This window comes from Cupressus sempervirens, chromosome 4, assembly GCF_028749045.1.
Source record: "Cupressus sempervirens isolate cs-2001-9-10 chromosome 4, ASM2874904v1, whole genome shotgun sequence".
In the NCBI taxonomy this organism is placed as follows: Eukaryota; Viridiplantae; Streptophyta; class Pinopsida; order Cupressales; family Cupressaceae; genus Cupressus; species Cupressus sempervirens.
In genome coordinates this window covers 854,478,070-854,489,639 of record NC_143121.1, presented here as the reverse complement: position 1 = coordinate 854,489,639, position 11,570 = coordinate 854,478,070, and the positions used below count along the sequence as shown (strand labels likewise).

The 11,570-nt window shown below is 37.0% G+C and overlaps 1 pseudogene across 1 annotated transcript in view; it reads right to left on the bottom strand.

Moving 5' to 3' along the window:
• Positions 1-730: 730 nt before the first annotated feature.
• LOC149564076 (uncharacterized) overlaps positions 731-11,570 on the bottom strand; it is a 46,660-nt pseudogene continuing 35,820 nt past the window's right edge. The window contains exon 6 of the transcript XR_016364156.1: positions 731-1,361. The product of XR_016364156.1 is annotated as an uncharacterized LOC149564076 (transcript). The remainder of the gene's footprint in view (positions 1,362-11,570) is intronic.

The window sequence follows — 11,570 nt, the reverse complement described above, 5'->3', positions numbered from 1 at the left end:
TCACCATCACCATCAACATCACCTAGCACTCCCACAAAATCATCACCATCTAACCAAAAACCCAAGTCATCCTTGAATGAATAGTGTAAGGCCGCCTACGTGATTACCAACAAATCACATCAATAAAACTGAGCGAGTATCCACAAGAGTAAGAAACATTGTAGTTATTCTCATAACCCCATGAGCAATAACTTTTCAAGAGAGGAATTGTATGTTTGATACTCCGTATCAAATATTCAATTACTAATATGTTATGTAAGTGATACAAAACTTGCATCAACACATGTCCCCATCCTCTAAAACATCCCTGTCCCAGAAACTCCGTGGAGCATAGAAATAAACATTAACAAGTAATATTCAGTTTCCTGCACTGGCCCAGACATTGAATTCATCTAGATTTTGGAGGTAGTAAAAAAAATTTGTAAAGTAACTCAAATTTCCTGCTAGTTCTTTCAAACAGGATGGTCTACATGCAATCCATGCTCTCTGATACATAGATTTCAATTCATCCATATGTGCAAATTCTGAATATGTGAGCTCCATATGGCATAGAGTGCTTATATGCCACCCCATTCCATATGTTTGACAGGAGATTCAGGCCAATTTGTGCAATTATTGACAAAATGCTTTAAAGTTTAAAGGGATCAGACTTCTAAACATTAATAATTTTCTCCAGCGACAACAATAGAAACTTAGGCTAACAGCCAATAGCAAATTGTTGTTTTAAAACTTTTTTTAATGAAAAAGTGTACATATTTATTTTAATATTGGCATTGTGAAAAAAGTACACCTTCTCAAAGATGCTGTTGGCTAAGAAGCAAAGATTACATGAGAATCGTAATAAGCAAACCTTCATCACTGTCTTCCAAATGAGGGTCCTATGTACCTCCATTACCGTCTCCAAATAAGAGTGGTGGTGTACGTGATCAATACAATTTTTCAATAATTCTTTTGAATACACCTAAGGCTTTCCATTCTTCACCTTTGTTAACAGTAGCTATAAGCCCCTTATGCACTACAGCATTCCTGATCTTAACCTGACTGTCATCCAGTTTCTTCCCATGATGATACATTCCTTTTGGGCCAGTATGCAGAATTGTAACTAACCAATTTCCCTGTAAAAGAGTATTTCCAATGCCTTCCGGATAAGCACGATTAGACGTCACAAGTAAAACACAAATATTGATGGCAGTCAATGAGGGTTGCATCTCCAGGGATGCCTCTAGGATGCCATTCTCATTCATATGAATTTCACCAACTTCATCAGGACCAATCAGCCCAGTAAACAAATTTGCATTTAGTCTTGATGCTGATTCATCCACTGCCTCCTTTAGTATAATGGTCAACTCTGACGGTAGTCTCTGCAATATTTTTAATTATATTGTTGCAAGTATGTATTCAGAACAATAAACTGAATAATGAATAGTTTAATGAAGTCATATTTCATAGCAGATAACCCAAAAAAAGCAAAGGTAAAACTGTAGCAGTATAATTTTATTATAGATCAAAATAGAATAAAGTGAATTGTCACGGAATTTCTATCTAAATTTCCTTCTATCTCCAGCTCTACGCTTATCCAAAACAGAGCTTTATTATCCTATATACAAGCTATGCCATCCCCCAACTAAAAACCACCAACTTCACTGTAAAGAAAACTGACAACATTCACTAAACAGAACCCACAGAACTGCCCCAAAACAACACTAACTCCACCAAAAAAGAATTACAAAGCAGTAAATAGCACCCATAAAACTGCCACAAAAAAGAGAAGCCTAAAAATAGAAGAAAATGGTATCCTGCTCGAAACTGAATCTAATTTTCCATAAAGGCTAATAACCATCTCGACATAACTAATAGGAACAAGTTAACAACAGCAAAACATTTATTATTAGATTGGTTTTGTAACTCCCAGTGCCAAAGGAGACAAGAATAGAAAACACCAGGTTGAGGCACTTTGTATCATTCTCCCCATATTTAAAAAATAGAAACTTAACCTCCCGGTTCAAAAGTACTGAACTATGTTGACACTGGTATTAGAGTGGACCTAGAAGTTTCATCTTCAAATTATTCTTTTGTAATCCCTTCTCCCTATTCAAGCCACCACTAAGGATTTCACCTCATGTTCTTCTAGGTTAAGTTGCATGGACATGGAGACAGATATACAGTATCAGATACAGATTTGGCCAGTTTTTAGGACTCCAATATGATACAGCTGGATACAAAATTAATAAAAAACAGACATATATTTAACACATTTTTCTAAGTTATTAGAGCAGATTTTCATTACTTCAAAAGGAATATAGACACATAAATGCTACATAAATAATTATAAGTTAATTTAACACTTCACAATATACAAATATAGTAGAGTTGCATTGCAAAATAACCCAAAAAATGGGTCATTGAAATAAAAAACCATTTCTTTTGTCTTTCACATTTAGTGTAGTCTTTGTTTAAAACAAAACAAATAGATGAGGTCTTTCTAAATTAAATATAGGAAGATTTACATCATTTTTAAAAAAAATCAAATTGCCATATCAGACACAGTTGGAAAATCAAGGGTTTTTTGGGCATGCATGGGTACACTATTTAATGTGTATCCAGGCCATATCAGATACATATCCGAATTGTATATGGAGATACACACCCAAGGAGGGATGAAGGAGTTCCCAGATACTCTGCTTCTAGGATTAGAAATCCAGTGCTGCTTCTACCATTCAGTTGGACCAGTAAAGCTAGGCAAAGTCCCCAAAATAGAATCGACAAAATAATCACTATTGTAACTATTAATAGAGTTAAAAATTTCTTCTCATTCCATTCATACAACAAATCATGAATCACACTTCATCTCACTGTTCTCAAATGAGTTAGGCACTCACTTTTGTCTAAATTTTTTATTGCATCCATGAAAGATGTTTTGTAATTCTGCTCATATCCCCACAATCCACTATTCCCTTCAACCCCATTAAATTCAACTAAATTTTCATCAACCTTTTGAGGTTCACCTATAATCTTGTTAGTTGAATCTCACTGCAACTCCACATTAATTTTTGGTTGTATCTGACTCTTCAAATAATTTGTCTCTTTTGCTCCCAATTTATCTTCAAATTCTATCTTGGTTTTACCTAGAATTCATTTTTCTCTTCAACCTTAATTCTAACTTCTAGTATATGAGATAAAGCTACCACTTATAATGTTGCTTCCTCTTTCCATGGTATTAAGAGTTTTTCCTTCCTTCATGCTTAACCTTGTAGGTATTCTCTCTACCTCAGTAGATTATATTCTGCCCATATTCCCAGTGACTACCCAACTAGTGAAATGCATACATTGGCACCATATTACAGAGCACTTCATCTACATATGGACCAGTTTTGAAGGCAGCGAGGCATGATTTTATCAACAAGTAGATGATGACTTTTCTTTAACCAAGAAATCTTAGGGGTTAGCTTTTGGAGCGCAAGCAAACTGTAATTTATCGACTGTTTCTATACTCACTAGATTTTTGGTAGATCCACCATCTATGATCACCTTACACATTTTTCCTAACATTTACGTTTGTTTGGAAGGCACTATTCCTCTTCCAGTCAGATTTGGGGCTTTCTTTCTCCCTAGATAGTAAAGTTCTTCTCAACATTAGGTTCTCTCTTAACTCTTCTTCGGTCACTTTTGTTTGGGGTTCTTCTTGGGCCACCATCACCTTTTGGTGTTTTGTGGGGGCAGTCTGTGGCCATGTATTTTCGTTACAGATAAATCATCTCAATGGCTTCCAAATTCCAAAAGATCGACACCCTCCTCCCTTGCCTCCAAACTCTCCCCCTAATATGAAGTCAACCTTCACACTCTCGGTTTCTTCTAGTTCTTCACTCGTGGTAGGTTTGTAAAGAAACACGTTTCCCTTTATATTTATTTCTATCACCCCATTTACTCACTACATTGTTTTTTCGTGTTCAATTTCTCCTCTATCTTTAAAGCAGGTTTATAAACCTGATCTATACTAGGAACTTTCACTAATGCAGGGTCATTTTGAAGTTGAAACTTTAATCTATCTACATAGTGGGCTGCCACTTGCCCATCACTCTCAAATATATCCATCTAAATTGGAAGCCTCATAAGTTGTTCAATATAAGTCTACTAATTGATCCATTTGTTTAAAATTTTGAAATTCTTTAAGCAATTTTTGTTGGTGATTTGAGGGTAAGAATCAAGCTCTCAAATTTTTTGAGGTTGGGCCAATGTTTAAAATTTTTTTCTTGTCCTTGTCTTCTTCTTTAACATTCCACATTTTTCCACCATTGGAAAATGGGTGAGTATGTTTGAAGGCAGTAACTTTTACTCTTATTGCATCATTTTCATCCATGTCTTCCATCTCAAGACACTCAACTTCTGCAAGGTATATATCAGGGTTGAACTCACTTTAAAATCTGAAATATCCAGCTGTACTTTGGAACTTAATTCAGTCAATGCTTCAATTAGCCTCTCCATAGGGTCTAATACCCTAGCAGCATTGACTTACCTGTTTGGTTCTTCTTTGGACTTGTCCAATTGTAATCTGGTTTCAAGGGCCTCTATCCTTCTAAACACTTTTCTAGTGTTCAGTTGAGGATCTGCATTCCTCCTGCTCCTTTGTTTTCACTCAGATTCCCCTCTAGCAATCGTGGATTGCTCTGATAACAAAAACTGATGCAGATGAAGCCTATTCTACTGCAAATTATCTCTAATAGAAGACTAAGGATTTTCTTACAAATATATATTTATAACTAGAAAAGTAAATAATGAATAGTCATTTTTTATCATAGAGAACCAATAAAAAATAATGTTAAAACTACGGCACCATAATTTTATTATTAAAAAAAACAATATAATAAACTAAGTTACTAGATTCTTCTGCAAATCAGCAGGGTCCAGATCTGAGCCGACCCAAATACGGGTCCAGATATGGTTTGCCCCAAGCTTGAACAGGATCCTGCAAAAACCCTGTGGGTTTGGCAGGGAGAATTAGGGAAACTTTTGTGGACTTAGTGAAGAATTTGAAGACTTTTGATGATACTTGATTAGTAATGGCTGATTGTTAAAGCTGATGTAATTATTTTGAGCTGAAACATTGATATGATGGAGTATTTGGCATTATGCTATGTTATTTGGACTAAAACATTGATATATATGGTGGTCTATTTTGTTATGTTACTTTACTATTAGCATAGTGGTGTATTATGAACTTAATTGCTGCTGCATATATGTATATATATTTTATTCTTTATGTGTTTTGAATGGACAAACCCAAAGTGAACTCAAACCTCCCCAAGAAAATCTAGGTTGAAGCCACAAACCCAAATCATGAACCTGAATCCAAATCCAAACAGAGATTGGCAACGTAGATAATGAGTCATAACAAAATTTATGTGTGTCCAATATCCTTCTATCTCCAGCCCAACACCTACCCAAAAAAGAGCATTATTTTCCTAGACAAAAGATTACTAACGTCCCCACAACAAAGACCACTAACTCCGACATGATAAAAAAATGAACAGCCAACAAATGTCTTCTACAAACTTGCTTAAGAAAAGAAAACAATAAGACTAGAAATAGAAGAAAACGGGACCTACTAAAAACTGAATCTAATTTGTCATAAAGACTCCATCTCACAATATATAATAGAAACAGCAGCAAAAAAACTATTGGTAAATTAGTTTCTAACTGCCAGCACCAGAGGAAACAAGAAATAGCAAATGCCAGGTTGACGCAGTTCACATCACAATATCTCCCATGCTAAACCTAGCATTGCCAGCATATCCTTGAAGGTCCCGAATTGTCATGCTTAGTATGTGGTTCTCAAGCTCTCTACTCTTATCAATATCATTCAAATGTTGATATCTAGATTTATGTTTCCTAGGTTCTTGCAACAATGGGCTCTACTATTGCTCATATTAGAAAACAGAACAAGAATGCTATCCCTTGGGAAGATATGCTAGCGCTTGCCTTTTTTAGAAGTCAATTCTTTGAACACCACCACCTAGATAAAACCTACCAAGCTTCAAAACTAAATCTGTAGTTTTTAAGACTGTGTAACCAAGGAAGCTCAATTTTGTGTTCATTTGCACTTCTTGGAGATAGGATCATTTTTTCCGTCTTTTTCAAGGAACTCGATCGTTAGCTCTCATTTGAATCAAAATGGCTCATGGTTGCCTCACCTCTTTGTCTAACATTGCAAGAGATTTCATGCACCATCATAACATGATCATTCAAGCTCACAAATGTCTTTGATCAATCAAGAAACTCTCAATTCTTGCCTTGACTTGGTGTATTTCAAGGTTTTGGCATTCAGACATGGATTTGTGACTTCCTCCTTACTTTAAGAAAGCTTAAAGATATTCTCTCTATTATGGCTAATGTCAAATGCTCATGGCACTACCAACATTGTACACAAAATGGAAATAAAAATATAGAATTCAGAATCTTTTGTTTTCAAGTTTTTCAATCAATGCTAAACTCCTTACTTTGATCAATCACAGCTGCATTGCAGCCCTGGTTATTAAAGCATTCAATGTATCTGCAAGTGGAGATTGTTCTGAGAATCTGGTTTCATTTATATCTCAATTGTGTAAATTTTACATCTCTTGGAGCATGTGATTATTTATAAAGTTAAAGTTCACATTGACTGAAAAACTTTTAAGCCAAAATACTATTGACTATAATCTCCATCAATTTTCCAGATGTTGGAATCAACCTGAAATTCAAATTTGTGAGGTCCATCTTTTTAAATGTAAGACTTTGGCACATCTCACTGTTAACTGGCATCGCACTTTGAAAATTCAATAATCTTGACTGCCAGAAAGTTTGGTTAATGTAATAGCATTTTGATTGCGATTGTGAGAAGGCATACTAAACATTTCAGATATTACTGTTGTGTCAGAATGTCACATGTATTGGCAGCATAAATATTTACAATGAGACATGATAGATATAACAAAGATATGGTGTATTGGTTGCATTATGGTTAAATTGAGACATCATAGATATTACAAAGATGTTGAAGACGACAATAACTCAATCATCAATCATGTTACTGCCAGATGAAGAGATGGATCATTTTTATTAGATAAAAAGGGATATCGAAAGGGCCATGATCCCTCATACAAGAAAAAGATGAAGCATTCAGCCCAGCAAAACAACAAACAGAAGCAATAGAACAGCAACTACACAACAAAAATCAAGGCAAAACAGAAACTAAAGAGCCCCGACAAAAGACAGGGAGACCCATCAAAAATCAAGGTGGTCTGAATAAATGTTCCAAGGAGCTTTGCTTTACCTCTGAACTAGGGTCCTTCTCCACGAATCTAAATTTCTTGTGACAAAGAAGCATCATAAAATCATTGGCAGGACCTTCCTCCAACTCTTTTGCAGAACTGTTCATAGGGGGTTTCCTTTTGATATCAGCTTTCTAGACCCCCTAAAAGAGGAAAAAGAAGGCTACATAGAAGCAGGGATTTGATCCATCACTTTCCAAATAAAGTGGGGATTCTAACTTTTCCAACAAGTGGAGGCATGTCCACTTTACCACAAGAGCAACAAAAGAACGGGGAGTCCTCAAACTCAATTTGTTGCACCCACTTACCAAATAAAGAGGCTATGGTATGAGAAGGGGGCACCTAATCTTTCTCCACATAAACACAAAATCTAGCAACAACAACTACTTCATAAGTTTGGAGACCTTATCCATAGCACAATATTGATCAAATGGGTTGGCAAGAATCCTAAAAATGTTTTTCATTCTAAAGGTAGCCTTGGCAAATGAATTCAAACAGTGAACATAAGAGTTTACTTTTTGAGGGTTTAAACCAAGATACCAACTTTGAATACAAAGACCATTCATGCCCAAAACACAAAGGCGATCACGGAGAATCCTAAAATAATCCTCCACAAATGTTAAGGAAAATAGAAAGAAACCATTCAACATCGTAGTTACCTTAGTCTGTCTCTAAGCTTACGAATCCAAAGAACCCACCTATGCAACATAGTATGGATATTGGGGCAATCACAACAAAGTATCCAAACAAGAGACCTCCTCAACCAAATCATTGACATGTCAAGAAGAGAATCGGGAAAAAAGAATTTAAAATGACCTTCCTGCATTACCTTGAAGGCTCACTAAAACTAGAATAGAAGGATTGTTTCAAAGAAAACTTTGCAGACAAGGCATCCTTATCAGCTGCATCGCTCACCATAGCACAGGGTTCCTTTAAACACTTAGGGGGAGGAACAAAGCCAGCAGGGATAGAGGAAGAAACCACCATACCTCTAGCTTGAAGAGTAGAGACTTGCTCCAAAGCTAGAGAAGAATGAGCAGCATCCTTAGGACCAGAAATATTCCACTCAACTCTGCCAAGAGAGGAGACAACAACTCTAGAAACAGCCCCCACACTATTTGTCAAAACAGTCTCCAAAAATTTTGAGGTGAAAGGACGAAAAACCACCTTATTTTCCACTACCTCAAACTAAGACCCATTTTCACCCAAAGAAAAAGAGGGAAAAGACCTTGCTGGAATCATTTTCCGTTGAGCCAAAAACTCGAGTTGTCAATGCCCAATACAAATGTTAGATTTAACCCAAGTCATGGGAGGTAGTTAAGCCATGTCACAAGTCCCCAAGGAGGTATTGGAACTTGACACCAAATCAACAATCTCCCACTCAGCACTGACTAAGCCTTCAACAACCACTAAAGGAAGACTCAAACCCTGTGACCCAAGGCTTTGATAACAGCTGTTTGAATCATTTGTCGTTGCACCAAAAGCTCGAACTATCAATACCTAATGCAAAATTAGATTTAATCTAACCCACAAGAGGCGGTTAAGCCATGTCATGAGTCCCCAGGGAGGTGTTGACCACCAAATCAACAGACCTGTCCACTAAATTAAAATTCTAATCGAAGGAAGTATATCCCAAAGAAGGAGAGAGAAACCATTTTTCAAACCAAAAACAATGAGAACCTTTTCTCCATCGATTGCAGAAAATCCATAAAAGGCCTGCACAAGATCTTCTTCTTCATCCTCCTCTTCATCTTCATCAGAATCTCTAACAACTCCATCACTAGAATCCCTAGTTGCATTGGAAAGCATCACCTTGCCCAGTACAATCCTTTGCTAAGAAAAGTAAAAACCAAAGAAAGCACCACAACTCGATCCCCAACCTAACCTACAAACTAAGCTGCCTCTACACCTGAGTAGAAACAATGCTACTTACCCACGAAAGCTCGCTCAAAACACACAAAACAAAGGAATGGCATGGCTGCTAACCCCAAAACAAGTAAAAGGCCTAGCAACTCGCCCCAAGAAAAACACTAGACAAAATTACCAGCACAACCTCTTACCTAGAAAAACTAGAGACGATGCCTCCTATCAAGCCCAAATCATGACTAAAAAAAGAAAGGGAATGCATTGAATTATGTAAGTTTCAAAAGATGTATATTTCTAGTACCCTACAATTTGAATTGTCTAATATTGATGATGTATACATGTTAGATGCACCAAAGAATAATTGAGTTAATAAAGAAGTTGATTAGCCTCTACATCAACCTTCTTTTGTGGCTAAGTTGTTAGCATGAATGCTGATGATACTACATTGGGTGAGTATCTTGAGCATTGGAGAGTATTGATATGTTACATTCATGATTGTGTTTGTCATTGATGTCAACATAGCATGGTTTTTGTAAAGATTGGCTGAGTGGCAGACAGAGATCTTGATAGTACAGACAATGGTTTGATTGTCTGGTCATGCACAATTATGGACATGTAAGACACAGTGTCCTGATGACGTGGTCGAGTGCATAGAGTCTAAGTCGAAGATGTATAGAAGCTGTACCTAATTTAAAGAGAGCAGTTAAGAGACAGAGTATTGGGAAAGCAATTCCTAATGGTTATTTGTTATCTTACATCTGAGATGTAATGAAGAGATGCATAGTAAGGTAGTGACAGAGAATAGTCCGCTAATGACGTCAGCGAGTGCGCAAGCCTTAGTATCACACGTGTGAAGTTTTGTATAGACTGTGATCCAACAATGCTATTGTAATTGTAATCAATTAATTATCTTATTATAATTAATTGGGAAAGCCTCAAGGCCAACTCAAGGAAATATTATAAAGATACAGTATAAAAGAAAGTTGTTTTCCTTGATTGTAAAAAGTATGAAGTGTATTGAGATCGCTGTATGAAGTGCGAAGTGCAAAAAGAAGTAGAGTGCTTACTAAATGCATGTAAGCGATCTGAGGGATTATTAGATGTGAGACTCGAGATCTAGTTATAAGATCTAAAGGAGCAAAGGTCTAGTTGACAAGACAGAGAAAGAGGAAGGAACAATACAGTACCAATTCTATTATTTTGCAAGGAATAATACGAAGATCATTTGGACAGTGGCTTCATTGGTCTTCACCTTGAAGCTATTTGGGCAGTGGGTCTAGCTGTCTTCCACAACTCATAATAGGGTTGGCACAACTCCTAACAGGGACTCATATGTATTGAATGTTGTAACAGACTCCTAACAGGGTCTATCTTCTAACAAGGAACATTTATATTTGACGCAGTGCAAGGTAGGAGAATCCCCAAAGGAGATGTCCTAGCCCCCAGCTATACAACCATGCAACAGAAACACAACAACAAGAAACAATAATGCAAGATCTGATACCAAATTACAATTATATATTCATAAAAAATAACTGATTACATGCAATGTGTCAGGCTATAAGGCCTTCCCGGTTAAGGCCAAATACAAAGCAAGTAATAGTTCTGCAAGATCCCTCAAGATTCAATCCAAACCCTAGCTAGTCCAGATCCACACTTTGGTAGAAATCCCCAAGGAAGATCTCAACTTGTGCTCACAAGCCCACCAAGCAATCTCCTTGTTTTCCAAGCAGCAACTACTAGCTCTTCTCCAAATTCGCTCTTCCAAGCTCCTCTTCTTCTCCACGATGGATGAATAGTCACAATCCTATTGTAAATTGCCTCACATCCGGCGCTGTCCATAGACTCAGGAAAACTCCCTCTCTAGCTACTCCCCACACTCACCCCTCTTCCGAGTGAATGAATAATGACTAAAGACTTCCGCACAACCCTTACTTATACCAATCTAAGCCACAAGTCGGCCCAAAACACAAATTAAATACAAATACATAAATTAAATGCCACAAGTTGGCTAACAATAGCAATTAAATGCCCAAAATCGTTGTCTTAGTAAAATTGCGATATCTCCTAGCTTCGATGGAGTTAGAATTCACGCTTCAAACCATAGGTAGAAATCTAGGCCCTCTTCAATCCTTGAAATTTGCATCCTCTAACTCATTGTGGAAAATTACTTACATGGCCTACAACAGGCACCAAATTCCTACGCCAAGCACCAAATTCCTACGCAATGCCGAGCTCCACAGATCATGCCAAGCAAGCAAAGACCATGTCGAGCTCCAAGACCATGCCGAGTAACCAAAGACCATGTCAAGTTCCATGACCATGCCGACCTCCAAAGATCATGCCGAGCTCCAAGATCATGCCGAGCTCCATAGACCATGTCAAGCTCCAAGACCATGC